General features: G+C 32.9%; 1 protein-coding gene across 4 annotated transcripts in view; it reads left to right on the top strand.

Annotated features, from left to right (window-relative positions):
* NOVA1 (NOVA alternative splicing regulator 1) overlaps positions 1-20,498 on the top strand; it is a 146,692-nt gene that overhangs the window by 118,926 nt on the left and 7,268 nt on the right. The window lies entirely within an intron of this gene.

The following is a 20,498-nucleotide window of genomic DNA, read 5'->3' as shown; positions in this document are numbered from 1 at the left end:
CATTTTGACACTTATTTTTACATAAGTTTTTTTTCTTTACATAGGATTTACAGTTATGTATTTCTGTGATTAAACTGTTTAAGTAGTTTTTCTTTTAACAGTTTATTTGTTCCTTCTTATTTTCCTACTTTACTAATGTTACTGTTATCTTAGAGGGAGAAACATGAGTGTTATAAACTTAAGCTTTGTGTTTCTCTTGCCTATTTGATATGCAGCTAAAAATGCAGTTGCAAACCTTTGCTTGTTTTTTTTTTTCCAATCCTTCCTTTTTCCATGAGACTGATATGGCTACTGAACTTTACTGCTGGCTATAAGGGAATAAAAGGCCAAAACAGACATTCCCACTTAAAAGGAGATCAGAGTGATGGGTAGGAGGACTCCTTTCTCCTTCCATTATAATTTAGATGGGCTTGAGCTCAGTTCCTGTATGTAATGTAATAGGATTTATCATCACAAACTTTATGTCATTAACTTAGTATATAAACTTTTTTTCTTTTTTATAATGTGCTGTTTTTTCCTTTGGCATTTGCATTTTTTACAATTATACCTTCTGTTTTGCTTCTTCATTGTTGCACCCGTAACTCTTATTTTATCATTTTATATAATGTAATAAAATTTTATGGAGTGCAGCTACGTGTAGGATTTGTCCGTTCAGTCCTCATAGTTTACAGGTTTTTTTAGCAAATTTATGTCATCTGGTTGCTGCAATATTTGTAATAAATATTTTCATTCCTCATATAGAGGTAGAATCGGAAAGTAGAGACTTGTAAAGCATACTTACAGCTTTTAAAGGGTTGGTGAACTCTTATCACTTACATTTAATATATAATTTGTTGTGGGAGATGGGAGAAGAAATAGGAAAGAAGGTTTTGGTTTAGTCTTCTCTTATAATTAGGACATGGAATTTTCAAATATGTATAATAATCAACTTAAAATAATTTTTTTAATGGGTGCAACTTCAGATTAATCTTGAAGTACAAGCAGTAAGTTTTACAGATGATCCCAGGATTTTAGATAGCCTCTTCTAGGCCATCAAGACACTATTTCTGTCTTTGACAATTTGATGGGAGGGTCATTTAAAATGCTCTGTCTCTGGTATTTTAACTGCAATATTAATCTAATTTTAAATCCCTAATTTTAATGTCGTTTCTTACAGTGATATTAAGAAAATCTGTTTTCTTTTTAGGTCTTACAGAGATTGCTGAATGTATCACTTAATCTTTCCAAATTTCACTATCATGTATTTAAAAGCAAAGTCAATATAAATTGTTTAGCACTCTGATAAAAGGTGCTGTAGAATTAAAAAACCCTGTTATTACTTCAATTTGATTGCTCAGAATATTTGCTGTAGCAGTTCTCTGTGAAATAATTAAAAAATTTGACCTTTTTTCAGCTTTTCAGATTGGTCATTGATAAGTGCAACCATTTTGTTTACATCCGGAAGATGATATCCTAGTTACACGTACAATAGATATATGCTGTTTGAAAGACTTTTCCTGCAATAGACAGCATTTCAAATGGGACCCATCACTAGAGAAATCAATGCACCAGATTCAAGTATTATAAGTACATGAAGACCACAAATATAATAAATTACTGATATATTAAAAATATTCTTCTAATTTTGGCATCAAACCATTGTTTTTACTCACAAGTAGATGCATGAGACAGAAATCAAATTTGGTATGGTGGTAGTGTTCAGAACTATATGGTAACTGTAAGAACCTCATGATGATATTTAGCGGAACAGAGTTGAAGAAATAGGTCCTGCATTTTTGCTGACTTTTTCTGGAAGGTTTCCAAACTTATGTATTTTTGCTGCCACCAGCGAAAAGTTCCTCACATAATTTCTCAATGTAGTGTATCTTTCTGGTTAAATCTTAGAAAGGACTTTCATCTGCAGTTTTAACATTTATTCAACTTCACATTTGGAGTTCTTTTCTATTTAGATCTTGCTATTGCTATCATAGACTTACCCAATAAAAATTAGACACCCCATTGAACATTGTGCATTGTAACAAGGTTGAATGAAAGTGCTTACATTAGACAAACACTTCTCTTTCTAGTCTGAGAAAACACTTGAATTTTGCATCTGTAGATAATTGTATTGATTGTAAATTCATGTATCTGTAAAGCGACCTTTTTGTTTCAATTTAATAAGAAGACAGAGTTGCCTTTTTTAATTGTAAGTTGCCTATGGCACACTGTGAACAGCACATAATAAATAATGTTTGAGATAACGTGTCTAGAAATAGCTAGGGAGAATTTTTTTCCCCTTTCAAGTGAGAGAAATCCAGTAGAGTTTTCAGTGCTTTATAGGTAACCTTTCCTGCTGTTCCTCAGCTGAAATGCTTCATTTCATGGCTAAGCTCTAAGCAGAATTTGCCCCTACTCCATAGACTAACTGTAGACAGGGTTTTTTCTGATTCCAAGTTTGATAAAAGTAATATATGAAGCGTCTTTTATTTCAACCACTTTTTCACAATATTTTTGAGTATCTGAGCTCAGTGCTTCTGTTTGCATTGTCTCCTTACAATATTTTTTTAAAATATTATAAAGATTTTTAAATAACAATTTTAAAAAAATTTTGCCTGTAGATCAGTCTGAGTTTTCTTTATGCTTTCTTATTGTTGGTTTCAATCTTTCCACTTTGGATAACTATGTAGGTAATTATTTGTGTTCATATTCTTTTTTTATTGATATGCTTGTTTCCTTTCTCCTCCTCTCTCCTACCACACTGCAATTTTAAGGTTCACTGTTTATTTTTCCTTTATTAAATGTAGGGGAAATGTCAGCTGCATTCATGAGGCATAGGGAAAGATGTAGCTTCTCACTACTGAGTCTCTGAATAGTACTGACATGTCATTCATAGGATGACATGAATGATCTGCCAGTTGCAGTCCTGTAATTAAAAATATGTTAATTTTTCTTGTTTTGATTTATACTTGAAAAGAATTAGGATCAATTATCTTCCTATTTGGTCTCCTCTTCAAAAAAATACACTTTCTCAGGGTAACGAACAGCGTTATTATTCTTTTTCTATGACAATAGATAAATATCTTAAATCAATTTCCCGTCATATTTTGAACTGTACTTGATTTTTAGATTTTTTTGTTGTTCTCCTCTCCAGATAATAATCAGAGGGAAAAAAAGTCTGTAAAAGTAATACTTGAAAAAGAATATGAGAAAACAAAGGGATAAACTTTTTTTTTTCTTACAAAAAACAATTTTTAACAAGGTATCACATGGTCACCCCAATGTGCCTGTATGAAGACTTAGCATCGTTGATTTTAGTCCTTAATTTAGTAGTTTTAAACTATATACAAATAAAAGTAGAATTTTGGAAACATACAAAGATGATTTAGAAAATGTATAATTTTTTCTCTGGTGTGGATTTAATGAAGCCCACTTTTTGTCTTATTAGTTTAATTTTAAATCAATATTACTTCTGTGAACATGCTGAGAATTGGGAGAAAAGTTATTACACTTTCCTGCACACTTATGATTTGTGTGATTTAGTCACTTTAAAATATTTGGACTGAACATTACAAAAAGACTGGTTTTTTTAAATTGAATGAATTTTGCTTTAAACTCACATGGCTGTAAAAAAAATTACCACACTGTAATTGAAGATCTTGTTATTACATGTAAGTTATTTGTAGGTATGATATGTAGGTTTTGATATTTGTCCGTGTCCTAGAACGAAGAAAAGGCCCTATCTGTTTATGAAACCCATGAAAGTTGGAGAATACATGTTCTTCTCTGTAAAAATATGGGAAAGATCTTCATATATCCTGTGCAAAGGTGTGGGTTTTTTTCATTTTCTTTGTTCCAGCTGTTCTAGCATGCTGCTTTTATCAATATAAAAGGAGAATAAATAGCATGTTATAAAGTGCCAGATATTCCCATGTTCATGCTCTATGTTCATGTAAGCTAGAGTGAAAGTCTCTATCATATAACTCTGTGGTCCAACCAAGATTATCCTTGATTCTGAGTCCTTAATATTCAGATCTGGTAACATATTGTTTTGTTCAGAAAAAAAACAATTTCTGAAAAGAGAAACAACCAACCATATTCTAAGGCAAACAATGAAAGAATCACTTAGTGTGCTCTTTCTGTTTAAACAACCCAGAGAAAACAGAATGCAAACCTGGATAACTTTATTGCTTTTCTCTGCTGTGTACCGTATCAGTCATGCGAAGGTTAGGCTCTAACTTTTCAACTATTCAGAATTTAATTTAGCAACTCTTAGGCAGTTCAGAATTTCTAAGATCAAGAGTTGTGTGAAAAAGCATAAAGAAACATTGAGGTTACTGAGCTTACTGTCATGCCAGGACAGATCTCGTACAGCACAGACTATAAGGTTGAAAGGGCAATACCATATTTTTCTGACATGTCAGAGTTAAGTGGAGTGAGGCATGGTTAAGCCTACCCCTAGAAGATCCTGCTTTGTGCATCTGATAGTCCATATTTTCTTTGTGCCATCTGAAACATCATCACTTTCCTAAAATGTTTGTAGGGATAGTACAACGATGCTCTGCACTTTCCCACAGGCTGTTTGCTAGATGCATTGTCTGCCTTTTGCAGGCTTTGAGAATTATCAGATGGTGAGAACTCATAGGCAGATGTGAGACAAACCCACAAATTAAAGTAGGTATCTGCCTGATTTGAGTGAAAAAGAAGTATTCTTTGTATACATATTGTAGAAAGAAGCTAGTTGCCTTATTTCACTATATGGAATAAGAGGTGGGAAGTTTTTCCTCTTCTAGAGATAAGGTGTATCTGTTGAGATCTTTGCCTATAGTGTAGCATTCTAGACTTTAGATAGTCAGTGAAAACCTTTACCCTGCAGTCAAAACAATATGTAACTGCGTCTTATTTAGAAACAGTATTTTCTGCTAGTTTTGTGCTTGTAAATATTTTTACACTTGTTGGCTTTGGGTTTTTTTTTTATTTGTTTTTGTTTTCTCCTTCTAAAAAGAGAGTAATACCAGTTATTCATTTGCGTAGTTTGAAAATAGTGTATCAATGAGAGGTTCGTGACCATAATATGCATCCCTAGAAACACCCAGAGGCTGACTCCACTGGTCTGCCATCAACCAGTGATTTGTATTTGAGTCCTCACGCTTTGTAACCTTGAAGATTATTTGTCTGGGGGTACAAAGTGACTGCTGACTGTTTGGCCGTCTGTTTCTCATTGCTTCTCAAATGACAAGAAGTTAAGTCAATGCTTGTGCAATACAAAATTTTTATTATACTACTGATTGTCCTACTGTTTATGCTACTAATACTGAAAGCCTTTCTTTTTTGACCTATCTGAATTTATATAAGAAAAATAAATCAACACTAGTGAAAGGAAAGAATATAAACTTGCCGATTGGAGTGTCGGAGAGCTCAGCAAAATTAGTGGTTTGTAACGTCAAGAGCATTTAGACATTTGTTTAAAATATAACTTAGTGTTGAAATAGAAAAAACCCTCATTGTTAGCAATAATATTTATTAGTAATATTAATAAAAGCTATAATGCAGATTGTATGTAGTTTTATATAAACTTTCAGATATAATAATTTATAAAGAATTTATTGAGTTCTGCATAAAAGGAGACTACTATAACAAGGTTCACAGTCAACATTTGTTAAATTAATAAAAAGGGACAAATGTATTATGAAATCAGATTTCCTCACCCTTATCTCATTTTGTAACAGCTGTTTTATTTTTTTTATTTTTATTTTTGCATTTGTTAGTATCTTTTCCCTCAAAAGTATTTTTTCATCTATGGAAGCTAAGGATTATGTATGTACTATGCACAGGAGTTGAGGTCAGGGAAAGAGTCAGGTGCAAATTCTTTTTTGGTATATCTTTTAAAAGAGATATTTAAATCCAATTTATGAGTATACTGACTCCCAATTTATTCTTGTAAATTCATTTTTCCAAGTTAATCCACATAAAATATTACATATATGTCACATACATATTAAAACGTGCTGTATATGTGTGAATACAGCCATGTATAACATTTGTCCCCCACAGCCTAAGTTTGTGTAAGAAATAATTTGTTTCAATGTGAGCATTTATATCAGATGATTATTTATTCAACATCTTTAATAGCTGAAAATTATCTATAATATAAATATAGTATTGTCTCTGCCTACCTTTTGTAATGCTTAATTAAATCTCAAAAATTGGCTAGTTTTATTTCTTGTTATTTCTATTATTTATAAATAGTTTTCATCTGAAACATCATCACTTTCCTAAAATGTTTGTAGGGATAGTACAAATTTGGCTCCACAGATTCTCATATGAGAAATATAATCCAGATGTATGGGACAACGTGGTTTGCAAATATGTGGTTTAATAATAAATATGTACGTTTTTCCCCACTGAGTTAAATTTGGTATGATCTAAATCCAGGATCTTCACATGAAACAAGAAGGATGCAATTGTACCTCAGTTGTCTCTTGTAATTATAACTACTTTTGATAAGCTAGGTTGACTTTCATAACTGATCTGTGTTAGCAGCTATCAATCTTGTTTCTGTTTGCTCAAATAATTGCTTATTTCTATCATTGCCCACTCTTATTCAGGTGTTCTTTTTCTCTTTCAGCAGTAGTTATTATTACCTTGTGGCGATCTTGTTAAAAATGTATGACTAGAGTTTACAAAAGGGTAAACCAGAAAGTAGGTAGACGTCTAAATTGAAAATATGCATATAAATTGGCTTGCATGAATGTTAAGTTAGCCACTCAACTTAGTTGCAGCTTTTGATATATTTGTGAGACCAGCAGTTTGATGTTACATTTTTCTGTTCTCTGATCCTTGTCATGGATGTAATGTCAGGCTCTGCGAATAAGGTTTTGAATTGGTTTGTCTGAAGACCCTATTAGCATTGGAGGGCTGTGGAGTCCTATAGTAGTGCTTAATAAGTTTGAAGACGTCCACTCATTAGTGAAACTGTCTTTCCTAATAAAAGTTTCTGGTAATTACTGTTTTGTATGACCTAAATAGATAGTTAAAGATAAAACTTACTCACTCATTTGAAAACAATTCTCAGATGATGTCTATGAGATATTCTCCCTGAGAATTTCATTGAGTACTTCTTGTTATACAAAATTCTTTTTAATAGCTAAGCAACAGACAATACAGGGAGGATCAAGCATTTGCTGCTGGTCGTCTTTTGCAAAGCCAGAGATGCAGAGTAGCCATAGCCCTTGATACCATTAATCCAGATAGTTCACATAGGTTTTGCATTAGCTAAATTTCTTGTCATTTTTCACCATTCTTCTAGTGAAAAATACTTTGAAACCATACAGCACAATCTGTAGGTCAGAACATGAATAAATATGCTCTTATTTTTACTGAGCTCAGGCATACCACAAAGATTTTAATTCACACGTCTTTCTTCTTTTGCTGTGAAAAGAAGAACTACTCTAGGATTTTAATTAAAAATAGTGTAGAAGGGGATGTTAATGTTCATTATTATTTCATTTTATTTTATGGTCATGAAAACTCAAAAGGTATTCATTTAGACACAGTACATTCGTTTTCTGTCATCTTTATTGGTTGCTGTTTGCCACATTCCTTATAGTTATAAATGCAGCGAGTGATATATCATTCTACTGTGTTTACCTTATGTATATCAGTTGATATTAAAAGCTTTATCTTTCATTGTACCTTACAATTTTGTGATCTGCAAGTAAAGAATGTCTGCAAATCTGGTGCCAGCTTAGGTCAAGATGTACCATTTGAAATGCTCTTTTGCTGTCTTTTATCTGTGTTTGTAACTAAAAATAGACTGACTATAAAAGGTCTCTCTTATACAAAAGATACGTAATTTAAATTACTTAATATTGTTAAGAACAGAAGTTCAGTTTCAAAGAAAGATTGAAGAATCTTTTGAAATAATTCTGTAACATAGTGAGGTTTTATTCCTTAATTTTGTAATATGGAGAGCTTTCATTTGGTTTTATTCATAAGCACGCTCATTCCTGACATGACTGCAGCTGTGAGATTCTAAGACGCGATAGGCTTAGGGGAAAGGAATGGCTTCATTCCTTGAGTCTGTATAGAGTAGGAATATGTACATGTCTTCCACATGGACTCATTTGCTTTGGTTTTTTTCTTATTGTTTTTAAAATCAGTTAAATTATGAACAAATGATTTAAAGGGGCACTGCTGAATAAGTAACTTCTGTACTTTGAGTGAGCTGCAGTTGTTGGCTAGATACTGAATGCAACGCGACTGTTTCTCCTTAAAAGCGACCGAATATTTTAGAGTCAAATAGAAAAGTACATACGTATAGTACAGAAATGTGTGTGTATATAGGTGTATATTAAAAAGTTTTAGAGCAGGGATATATTTGGGTTGTTTGTGATTTGCAGCATGTATTTACACTTCCCTAAGATTTTGCATCAAATCTTATGTCAGTGGAAATGGTAAGAAGGATGTTCCTTTTCTTGGTCATTTTTGGTTTTGGTGGTGGTGGTGGTTTGGAGAGTTTTTCTGGTGTTTGGGCTTTTTTGTCTTTTTTTTTTACATTCTGTGCCTAGCTAGATGCTGTGTTTTAAAAGGTTCCTCCTTTTAAAAACTATTTGGTTCTACCATCTTATTACGTGTTTATATCTGAAGGAAGACTCATTTTCAGTACATCAAGTAAAGAATAAATGAGAAAATTTGTGTTTATATTGCTCTTAGAAAAACAAGTTGTCATTACAATTTAGTGCCTAGAACCGACAAGGGACCTTCCACTCTTCTTTTTCCATGTTAGAGTAATTTGCATAATGGACTTTGGTGAGAAAGAGTAAGTCCCTGATCAGTGATTCACAAATCCTTCGTTACAAGATTATTAAGGGTTTATTCAAGAACAACATCAGTGTGCATTTGTAATTAAAAATTGGCAAATAATATTATCACTAGGAGTTTCTTAAATAAGTGCTTGAATTTAAAGGTTTTTTTTTAATCCTCTAAATACTGGTTTGGCTGTTAGATTTGCTGAATATTCAAGCATGATTTTTGGATTAAGATGCCTATGTAAGGATCTAGGCATCTTAATTTTAAGTATGCATTTCTAAAAATTTTCATTAATTTCTTGTTTCATAGAAAATAGTATTTCTAGAGTTCTGAGAATGCCTGGAAAAGAAACTACATTTCTTTTCCCATTACTAGCTCTGTCCTTCTGTCCCTAAGTTCAGTTCTTTTGAAACAAATGTCCTGCTTAATTGAAAATGTAGTTCTAGATGTCAAACACTGTACCAGTAAGAGTTTTCCTTGCTAGTGAGCCACCTCATATACTGGGAGATGAAGTCCTTCCACTAACCAGTGTTCATCCATAGAAGTGTGGGTTGTTTCATGAGTCATCTGTGTCTAAATTTATACCTGCCGTATTATAGATGCTAATAAAGAGATGTTAATATTTTCTTTATGTAACTGTTAAAAAAAAAGATATTATCTGAGTACAGTAAAGGAAAAGTGCACTTAGATAAATGCTGAGTGATGTCCCAGTGTAATTATGTAGGGTTTTTTATTTTACAGGGCAGAAATTGAATTGCTTCATAAATAATTGAAGTTTCAGGCACCAAAACATATAAGCCCCTCTTTTTTTTCTCAACAAGCGAATCTAATATGATGTCCAGTTAAATACTGATGAGATTGAGGTGCATCAGTGATACCAAACACTTCCTTTATATTTTAACAGCATCGACTGACTGAATCTTTCTTTGCCACATGCTTTTCTAGCAGTGGTGGTGTGGTGTATTGCACTTGGGTTATATTAATTTGTCTCTAATCTGTTTCTCAGTAGTTATCTTCCTCCTTCTTGTCCATCCATCCCATCCTGGTCTCTATTTTTTTATCACAGACTGTCTTCCTACTCTACAGGATTCCATTTCACAGCTATTAAGCAGTTACTGTAAGAATAGCCTTACTAAATTCCTAAAAGTATCCTTTTAATCAAAGAAATAGTCATTGTGATCAGCTAAAAGTTGAGTTTATGGAACACTTCAGTGTGGGGGAAAAAAAATCATGTTAATGTAAGGTTCTTTTTAATTGTTAGAAAAACAACTGATAAATGGCTATATACTTACATTATTGCTAAGAGTAAGCAGTAGATATAAGTGTGTGTGTGTATATGTATATATTCATATATATATATATAATCTATGTCTATACAAAGTCCAAGCAAGGATCAGAAGAAACAACTGGCTTGTTGTTCTAAAATCTTCTAGTAACTGTAATAAACTGCAGTCATTAAAATCTAAATGGGCCATCAAAACCAAATTGTGTTTAGCAGAATTTATCACTATATCTAACACTGAAAATGACTAAAAAATTGCCATATTTGTATATGACAACTGTTTAGTAAATGCTGAAAGGTGATTTATAATTCTTCTGAAATATAAATTTGATTTTTTATGTTAATTTATGTATCCTTCTGATATTTACTGTATTGTTTCTGTGCTGTCTTATATTTCTGGATTCTGCCTCATTTCTCAGACTAGAATAACAAGGTGTTTCAATTTGTAGGTCAAAACTAGCTACACTTTCTTTTACCTCCTTCCTTAATTCTCTACCATTTTTTTCAGTCCCGCAGCTTCTCACTTAAAATGATCAGAATATGATAGCTGTGATAGAAAAATTGGTGGATATTTATGAGCATAGATATATTAAAATATTGAAATTGACAATGTATTTTGAGAAGGGGACTAACAACGGTCATGTCTCCTGAGCACTTAAGCTTCATCCTTTGGAAATGGTAAACCCGTTGATTGGAGTAACCATATGGTTCCTATTGCTGGTCATCAAACTTTTTCTCTTTTGATCTCCCACAAAAAGACCTTGAGAAGCTTTGAGGCAAGAAGGGAAGTCTTTAATGGTCATGGCCGATCCTTCTTTTGTATACCATTGACTTTAAATGATTCTGCTGGAACACCTTATTTCCACAACTTTGAAAAGAGAGGACTCCAGCAGATGGTATAGACTTGAGAACTTAAATTTTGTTCTCAATTGCCAAATAAATGCTTAATAAATGTGCTACATATCTTGCAGTAATCAACTGTGGCAAAGATAATCTGAAAACAAAGTAGAAATGCTAGTGTCCTTTTGTCTCGTCAGTCCTATAGGTTCATTTTAAAATTTAGTTTTGGAAGATAGATTTTGAGCATTCTTACCTGGAATGCTGAAACGTGATGTTGATTTTAAATTTGGATTTAAATCCTAAATTAATTTGGATGACGTTTATTATGTTATTAAAATAATATTGTAATCTAGCCAGCAATATCAGAGGATGAATAACTCATTTTATTTCTAACATCCTGGGTTTTAGCTTTCTGTGCTTTCAAGTTCTGGTCAGCTTCAATGAAAAGTATCACTGACACAGTAACGTCAAATTAATCAAGTGATACAACTATACCGTATCATTTTCTGCATTAATTTGTTTTAGAAACACATCATTGTGTATTATAGCCGTATTTACCAAAGTTGATGCTGAAAATTTGGCACTGTTGACTAGATCCTGTAATGTTAGCATTGCCTATTGATCTTGAAAAATTCTACTGCAGTCAAAGGCATATTTCAGAACACTCTAAGGAACCCATTTTCCATTAACTTCAAGGAGACTGAGGGGTTTTTTTTAATGGCTGTGGACCTTGATATCCAAGAGAAGCCTAAGTGTCTGTGCTTGTAGATCATCCAATATTTGCTATTAACATCTTATCACATCTCCTGTATGATTCAGTCATAGGATTTCTGCCAGTAATTGCTTTAATCAAGTATAAGGTTTCTAGTTAAAATATAGTATATAATTAAAATATAGTATATCATAGTATATCATTATCTTCTGACTGATCTGCTACTGAGGAGTACCTGTAGAGGTAAAGAATGCAGCCTTTTAAGGATACTCTTGAAGTGCAGAAATGTCATTGTCGTTTATATACTTATCTTCTTTTGTCTGAAGATTTTTCAGGGAAGCAACCAGTGCAGTGCTTCCTTAAATAATAAGTTAGTAGCCGTGAGGAACCGGAGTAACATTGAGCATTTTTGTGACTGGGAAAGCATAAGAAAGGGATACACTACCTTTACTCCCATTTCTGTCAGGAAGATCAGTTCACTTTGGATGGAGTTTATAAATTAGGATCCTGTCTAATGCAAAGCAGTGTGAGTGTTCCAGATACCATCAGTAAGGCATATTTGTATTTAAAATAATGTACACTATTTCCTTTTTTCTAGTTTGTTTTTTTTTTAATTGTCTTTTCAGTAATTCCAGTAATGAAGTTGCATTATAATTACATGGTGTTTTTTAGTCAGAAGCATTCAAAATTACTATACTTGTAGTACTGTAAATATTCGTGCCTTTGTGAAACCCATCCTTGACTCTGTGGAATGTTGGCAGGTATTCATAGAACACTGTGCAACAAATTAGACAAGGAAAATTAAAAATTGAGGGGTTTTAGATAGGAGGAGGGGGAACTATTGTGAATTTAGCTAGAGAATAGGTATAACATTTTACTGTCACTGAAAGTGTCATTCAGACTTCACTGGCCAAAGCAGGTAGAATTTCTGCTTTCTGTCTTTCTAAGTTTCATCTGAAAAATGGCACAATCAGTATAGATGCTTGATTTTCTATGTATATTACATACTCACGCAGTTGAGTTCAAATCTGTGATTTTTTGCTCTTGTATAATTCAATATGCAACCAGCGCATTTTTTCTTCATTTAATTATAAAAAAAATGAAAAATATAATACAGCTACTCAAAATACATGGTACTTTTCTGCAAACGTAATTTGAAAATTACATTAATACATAAAATATGGGATGTTAGTTTTATGCTGCACAGAAAAAAACTACGAAATTTAAGTTTCTTCTCTATGTTATTAAAACTATGTATCATAGAGAATTCATGGAGGACTTGATTTCTTCAGTTTCCACACTTTGAATCATGCTTTCATAGGGATAGTCATGAAACTACTCATAGACTTTTCTGTGTGCATATGCGTTCAGAACTAGATAATCTCATAAAAAATTAACCACATGTATAGCCCACACCGTTTTAATAATTATTCTCTGTTCATATACAACTTGTATGTGCACACATTTAGCAGAAACTACTTTGGAGAGAAGAAGCCTTTCTGTTTTTAGGTTAGAGCCTACGCACACACTGACAGAATGGCAACTAAAGTAGAGAACAGAGAATATTTTTATTTGTCAAAACATGATTTGCAAATTTCTTACTGTGAGGTTTGCATTCCAAATTACGTCTTTAGTTAAAAACATGAAAGAAAAATCTTAATGTTCGTACTTTAAAGTGGGCAGAGATGTAATTAGGTAATAACTAAAAGAAGTGGGTGGTACTTTTTGCAGTTCCCCAAAGAATCAAGATTTAATATAAAATAATGATCAAAAAATGGTCTAGATTTAGCTAAAGCAGTAATTTGTAAGGAAAAAAAACCCCAAACCTTACATATTCTTTCCTTTGCTAAATTTTCCTCCAGCTTGCTTCAAAGGTTCTAAGCCTCATGATTTCAGATATAAATTATTCCCAAGCATTTAAGCCAAAGTTAAGTTTCTGTTGCGTGATAATTTTTAGGACTAAAATGAAATAATGTCCTTGAGAAACACAGCTTCAGCTGAGAGATTTGAGAATTGGAATAAAATAAGCACCTGAGATAAACAGTAGAGTGGAAATCAGCCCCAGCTTGTGCTGCAACGTACTGGCAGATACAAATCAATGTTTTAGAATATCTGTTTGGACTGTCATTTAAATTTATTGCATTTATAATAATCTAGTGTGATTTTAACTTGAGAAGAACCTCTTACTTGCAATATTGTATTTTTCAGTGGGTCAGTTTAACTTTTAATTGACTTGAAAGAAGCAGTAGTTATGAGGGCAGAAATACCACAAAGTAGCAACATAGAGAAATAGCAAAATGACATTAATCTTGAAATAATTGCAAGTAAAATAAATGAATGGTATGTGCTGCTTGTGATGAAAAGAAAATCTCCAGAACACAAATGTGACTAGAAAAAAAAAAATAAATAAAAAAAGTGCATTATATTGAGGAACAAAGTATGAGCTAGTCTCTTCTTATAATCCAATTGAACTCATTCATGGGATATTTCCATTCCTTTGATAAAACCAGAGAATTTGAACCGGAATGGCATTTACAGAATTTAAACATAAAACTAGGTCATAAATTAGTCTTCATCTTCCCTGATTATTTACATTATCTACATTATGATCTAGTTATATTTACAAAGAACTGTTCTTTCGTGGGTATTTGCTTATTTTTGTGAGTAAATATGAAACGGACCACGAAGAAGGTGTCTATGTTCCTTCTAAGTATTTATTCTAAAAAGATGTGTGCTTTTGGACTGAGAAACTAGGAATTTGTCCAGTGCATGACATCTCTGGAAAAGTAAGTTCATATTTCACTGTATGTACACATGGAACCCAATCCAGAGCTATTGAAATTACTGAGAGACATTCTGCTGACTTTGAGTGTTTGTATGTGCGGTCACTAGAGATTTGCTGTGTAAACCTACCGTTAGTGGCTGAGCCCAAGACTGGTGTGGACAGATGCCTTTGCCAGATTAGTGTAGTGGTTTTGCCTGCCTTACACGTAGGATAATTCATGATCTTTTGGTAGCTTTCCTGCCTTCATCTTACGATTGGTGCTGTGTATGTAGCCAAGGACTTTCCAAAAGTTTCCTGATACAATAGAGCATAGCTGTAAATTCTAAGTGAATGCAGGCATCATCTTGCCTGTAATATACCGAGTTTTCTTAAGTTGATTCCAGTAGACTTCTATTATATCTTTTGTTGACCCTGAATTTCTCCTAGATTTTCATCATAATTCCTCTTCATTAAGGATGAATAGCATGGGACTACTCCCATCAATCCAAGCTTACTGTAGCAATCTGTTTATCCTGCTTCATAGAAAAATAATAGATGGGTCTTAGTCTTCATTGTCTGGTCTCTACAGAAACCTGCGCTTTCAATTCCAAGTCTGTAGTCAAATAAGCAGCTAAAATAGCATGAAATTTTCATAGGTATAGAATCCAGAGCCCAGATAGATTTTTAAAGAGTTTGAAGTAATTGATGAGCAATGGAGACAGAAAAAAGGTAAAATGGAATATTGTAATTCGAATACAGTTTTAAGGGGATAAAAAGTATTTGCCTTAGAGAGACTAAAATGTAGAATTGTGCCTGATTAGAATTAATTTGTCATATTAGGTGGAATATATTTTTTAAAGATGTTTCTCAGTTAGAAGATCATAAAATAACGTTACACTGGGTTGAAAGATTTAATAGAAGGGAAAAAAGAAACTGTTACAGAAGATTCATGGCATAAGTTATAATTAAACTTGTAAAAATAAAAGAGGAAAAAAGGAAAGCTGAATAACGCATGAAAAAGCTCCTTGGTTCATTAATCTTTGTGTAGTCTCTTCAGAAACAATTCTGTGAGGTGGAATAAGCAGGGGGTGATGCAGTTAAATGCTTCTGCTGTCAAATTGTTTGCTCTGTTTTCTCCCAGTTTTGATTCTATTTCGTATAATCAGTGAGACTTTTTCTTTTCTAGTATAATTTAATGCAGACATGTGTCATACCACCATGTGAATCTTTATTTACCGTTTAGAGTAACTGTGGATAAGAGGGCCAAACCCATGGCTTTAAGTTTAAATAGCCGCATTAAGTGGTAATTCTTGCTATTTTGACAGCATGTATTTCAACATCCCAATGCTTTTTCCATGTAAATACTATGTATTAGCTGGATCACACATACGGTGCTAGTTTGTGATTGGCATACCCCTCACCTTCAAAGACTGTGAGAATATAACCAGAGCACATGTCATCAGAGAAGAAGGAGGGCAAGGAAATCAGGTAATAGAAAATGAAAGGGTTATTAACCTTGACATAGGTAGTTGGAGATTTCTACATAAGAGCTGTAGGAACGAGTACGTGGGAGACAGGACATGCGGCGTTAGTGTGCGTAGCAGTGCAGATTTGGTCATGGTTCCTATGAAGATATTTTGTGTGTGTTAATCTATACTCATAGCTGCCCAGTGCAGATTATCTCTTTGCAGCATAAGGGTGGGATGAGAAGTGGCACAGCATAATCACCAGACATCTGGCATTCCACAGTAGATGCTCTTCAGCTCCCAGAACTGTGCCAGGGCTTGCAGTTTGGTACAACAGAGGACTTTTAGATAATGCTGACATGATAGGTGAGTGCAGCATGGGATTATGCAACTGGGTTGTCAGTAAATGGAGAAGGATTAGGGAATTAGCTGGTACAGAGTTTAGGACTCTAGGATTTTGCAGCATGCAAGGGTGAATATGAGCCACTAATGCTAAATTAAAGCGATTTGAATTGTGTCCTCTGGACATAATGGCTGAGATTCCACAAGTGCTGAGCGATTTCATTGGGAAATGAGGGCAACAAGCTACTCTCTGGTTTGAGCCCCTAAGCACCACAGCTTCTTGGACTGTTGCAAGTTTTTCAAGGCTTTTAAAGGCATGATAATGTATTAGTGAAAATACACACAGTGAGATAACTTTGCTTCCTTTATTTTTATTATAGTTGGATTACTTTTCAGGGAAGAAGTAGTTGTATATTCACTGAGCCTGAGTTTGAACTTGCTTATGCTAACACAGATAGGATGATGCCTGTGGAAGCAATTTGCTGTGTGAGTAAGCAAACATCATAATTGCAGTCCTTACTTTTTATAAAGTCTGTTCTGCGTGAATTAAATATTGAGTTCCTTCCATTTAAAATACTATAGGAATAGAAAAAAATTAAGTTGCGTATGTGTTCTTAAGCTTATTTTTATAATTGCTTTAGATGCTCTCCTTTTTGCAGCACGTATACCCAAACCTGGAAGCCTAACCTTCCTGAGTAGTTATAGATACCTTTATTGGATAGGTTAGAGCACTTACGTTGGGTAGTAGTTAGATTTCTCACTTCTGCATCCAAATCACTTTCTGAACTTACCTGTAAAAGAGCACTGTCCAATTTCCCTGATAGACAGGGATTTAAGTGCTTTAAAAAAGAGTGGTGATGCAGGTAGCAAAACCAAATAGATAATCTTTGCTTTTACAGTTTCTGTTTATATGACAGGAGTTGAGACCTGATAGATAGAATTTTGTTCTATAATTTTATACCTTATAACTTGGTGACCTTATGGATTTTCAGCTTCAGCAGAAATATATATATTTTATATTTGCACTTTTTCATTTGTACTGGCACCTAAAGTGCTGTGGCCTAATATGTTGGATACTGTATTAGTATACAACACAACCAATGTTGGCCTTAAGGAGTTTGTATTCCAATATGTAAACCAGGGGAAATCAAGTGAATGCAGGAAACAGATGGAGAATTGCAAACTGATAACAAGATTAATATAACCTTAAAAATAAAATAAAATCCTAATTATGTTTTGCCTTTTAAAGTAATCTTTTGTATTTTAAAACAGCATTTTAAATCATCACAAATACAGGAGCATTACAATTTAATATCTCAAAATAATGCAAATATTGCCGCTCATTTCAGGAAGAGCAGAATTTTACTTAGTTTTAAGCAAAATGCATACGGATGTATTTGTTATGTTAAAATTTGATTGGAATATAATGTTTTCTGTGATATCTTATTATGAAATAGATTGTGTCTACTGTCTTTTTTTTAAATACATGTATACTTTTAAAAGATGTCCTAGGTCTTATAAAAGATAACCTGTATTTCACCTTAGTATGTGAAGTACTTACCCAGGCAGAGTTTGTATTTGAAAGGCTATTAGCATTATATTGCTATACTAAAACAATTTAAGAGTTACCACTTAAAACACACAATCTGATCTTTCTAAAAATAGATATTTAGAAAAGGTTATTTTTATTTATATCATAAGCAGACAAACGTATAATACATTAATCCAGCAAATCCAAGATTTTCCAGAAGGAATCGTAATTTGTATGTTGTTTGTATGGCTAAGTACAAAAAATTCATAGACAAGATGTTAGTGGATGGGTGTTGAGAAGGAGATCATTCTTTATCTTTCCTCTGACTAGACAGGTAATTTTGTTGAATGACCAAAGCTGTTAGTAGTGTAACAAGTGAACTTTTGTGGTATCAACTGAGAAAAGTAGAAATTTCTTATTTAGAAAATCTTTTCTTTTTTGCATGTAGAACATTCCTCCTTAATTTTGAGGCTGAATTAAATACTTTTTTTTCTTTAGAGTAATCCTAGCCACGTTACAGTGACATGGATTTTCATATGTTGCATATGTAGCACATTACATGTGCCACAGTTCTTCCCTAAAATTAAATATTTTGGTTACTCTGCAGTCACATACGTGGTTGTGAGAGCTCATTTTCATACCTTCTTATGGCTTTAGATTCTTCTCTCAAACTTACATAACTGCTTATGACTAACTTGGTCAAAGTTCTGGCAAAGCACAGTTGTCAAAATCACTCAAAGAAGCTGTTAGTATGTCCTAAATCAGTGGAGTCAGGTAAATGCTTTCCACAGCAAGGCACAAAACTGTAATCATGAAAGCTGTGCCGTGCCATAAAAGGTTTGCAGTTTATTTATAGAGTTTTTATGGATGATTCCATTTTTTTACAACTTTGCATTTGTGGAGTGTTAATTAAAAAAACAAAAAACAAACAACAAAAAAATGAACAACCCACAACAAACAAAACAATCAAAAAGAAGCCCCATAAATATATATATTTTTAACAAAAATCTGAACATTTCTTATATTTATCAATTTGTTAGTAATATTTTTTTTTAATCTGGATCCCAAATGCCAATCTAAGAATGATTTCCTTTTCTTTCTGATAAGAAAATTAAAAAAGAGCACCTCAAAATAATCCAATACTATGAACTACGTTTTAAAATGACTGTGAGTTGTCCTGACTTAGAGTGTATCTATAAATATGTATTTAAAAAAAAACATTTCAATGTGTGTGTGTATATATACACAAATATGTATATATGTATGTACACATATTGAGATGTTTGTGGTTTCATAGGATATTAGGATATGAGTGAGCTAAATGTTGTTTTTTTCAATACCATACTTCTATGTTAGCTTTAGAATAAGGCAGCACCTAAGAAGTTTTTTATTTATTCCATAAAACATACTTTGTTTTGATGTCAGCGTAACTGAATTTCTAAAGTTAAAAATTGTATATATGCTGTAAAACAATTCAGTGCAAAATACAATATGGTATGTTAGAATTTTTAATGTACATATTGTGTAAGTGGAAAATACAAATGTTTCTTAACTTTATAGTATGCTGAACTTTCAAAGATTTGGTTTTGACGGTATCATAACTGGAAATATCTAAATCGGGTAAGACTAGAAAAAGTTTATTTATAGGGCATGGGTTTTTATTTGTAATTAGCTTGACTTTATAACGAGTCAGTAACATGAGAATGTTGCTAGTAAAATTTTAATTGTATTTTGTATTGACTTGTTGCTGAGACTTTAGGGAGCATTTTGCTGAAAGAATTGCCAAATAGAAAAGCATCCCCCCTACATACGTGCTTCACAGAACGTGGATGAATGGCTATCAGTAGGTTACTAAAAATGTATTTTTCTAAGATAAAGTATCATATCAATTCAATATCATGGAAGAGATGGTACATTAAAACTTTGAGACACATTTGTAAAATGTATATCAAACAAAATCCACAAAAATACGTATAAAAATTGGATATTTGTCTTGGATGTCATTCTTCAATTATAGCAATAAGTCGAGGAAAAATTTGTTGGTGTTAATGGGGCTGTATCAGTTTGAAACTTGTAAACAGGAGGAAAGGTAGGATTTATAAGTAAATGCCCTTCACTTGAAGACTTTTTTTTTCATAAACTTTTTTAAGTTATACAAATGCTATATTTTTACTGTCAAAATCTTCATCATATAGAAACTCTCTCCTGCTGCACTTCATTTCCATAGGCTGAATAATTATACACTGTAGCACATAATGAATTTCTGCATGCTGATGTGGATGTGTTCTGGTTTGACAGGGTGACAGGTTGAACAATCAAGATCATGTGCTGTTCAAGACTAACTATTTTATCTGTCTATGCTATACCACATTTGCTTTAGCTGTGTGAGGTTTTATAGTTCTGGTTATTATAGGTGTTTTAAGGGGAGGCGGAGAATTTCAGAGACGTTTTATCTAAGTTGGTTTGCTACAGTAGCCTGGAAAGAGAGGAATCTGATTCAAACATTCACTTTGATAACAGCCCAAGACAATATTTCCATACAAGCACAATTCTTGCATTTGCTTAATCTTTTGGTCTGAAATGTACTGTGCTGAAAGCAGTATATTCTGTGGGAGAATAAATATGATTTTCCTGTTATTCTATCTTTAAATTTTTGTGTTGTATATTTGAAACGGATGCAGAGCATTGAAACGCGTGATGAGCTGTATTTCTTTTTAATATTTTTTTAACCTTTTCTTTTAAAAACACGGTAACTAACTTGCTTCATTCTTTTC

Source organism: Cuculus canorus, chromosome 5 (assembly GCF_017976375.1).
Source record: "Cuculus canorus isolate bCucCan1 chromosome 5, bCucCan1.pri, whole genome shotgun sequence".
Classification (NCBI taxonomy): domain Eukaryota; kingdom Metazoa; phylum Chordata; class Aves; order Cuculiformes; family Cuculidae; genus Cuculus; species Cuculus canorus.
This window is presented reverse-complemented; position numbering and strand designations above follow the sequence as displayed.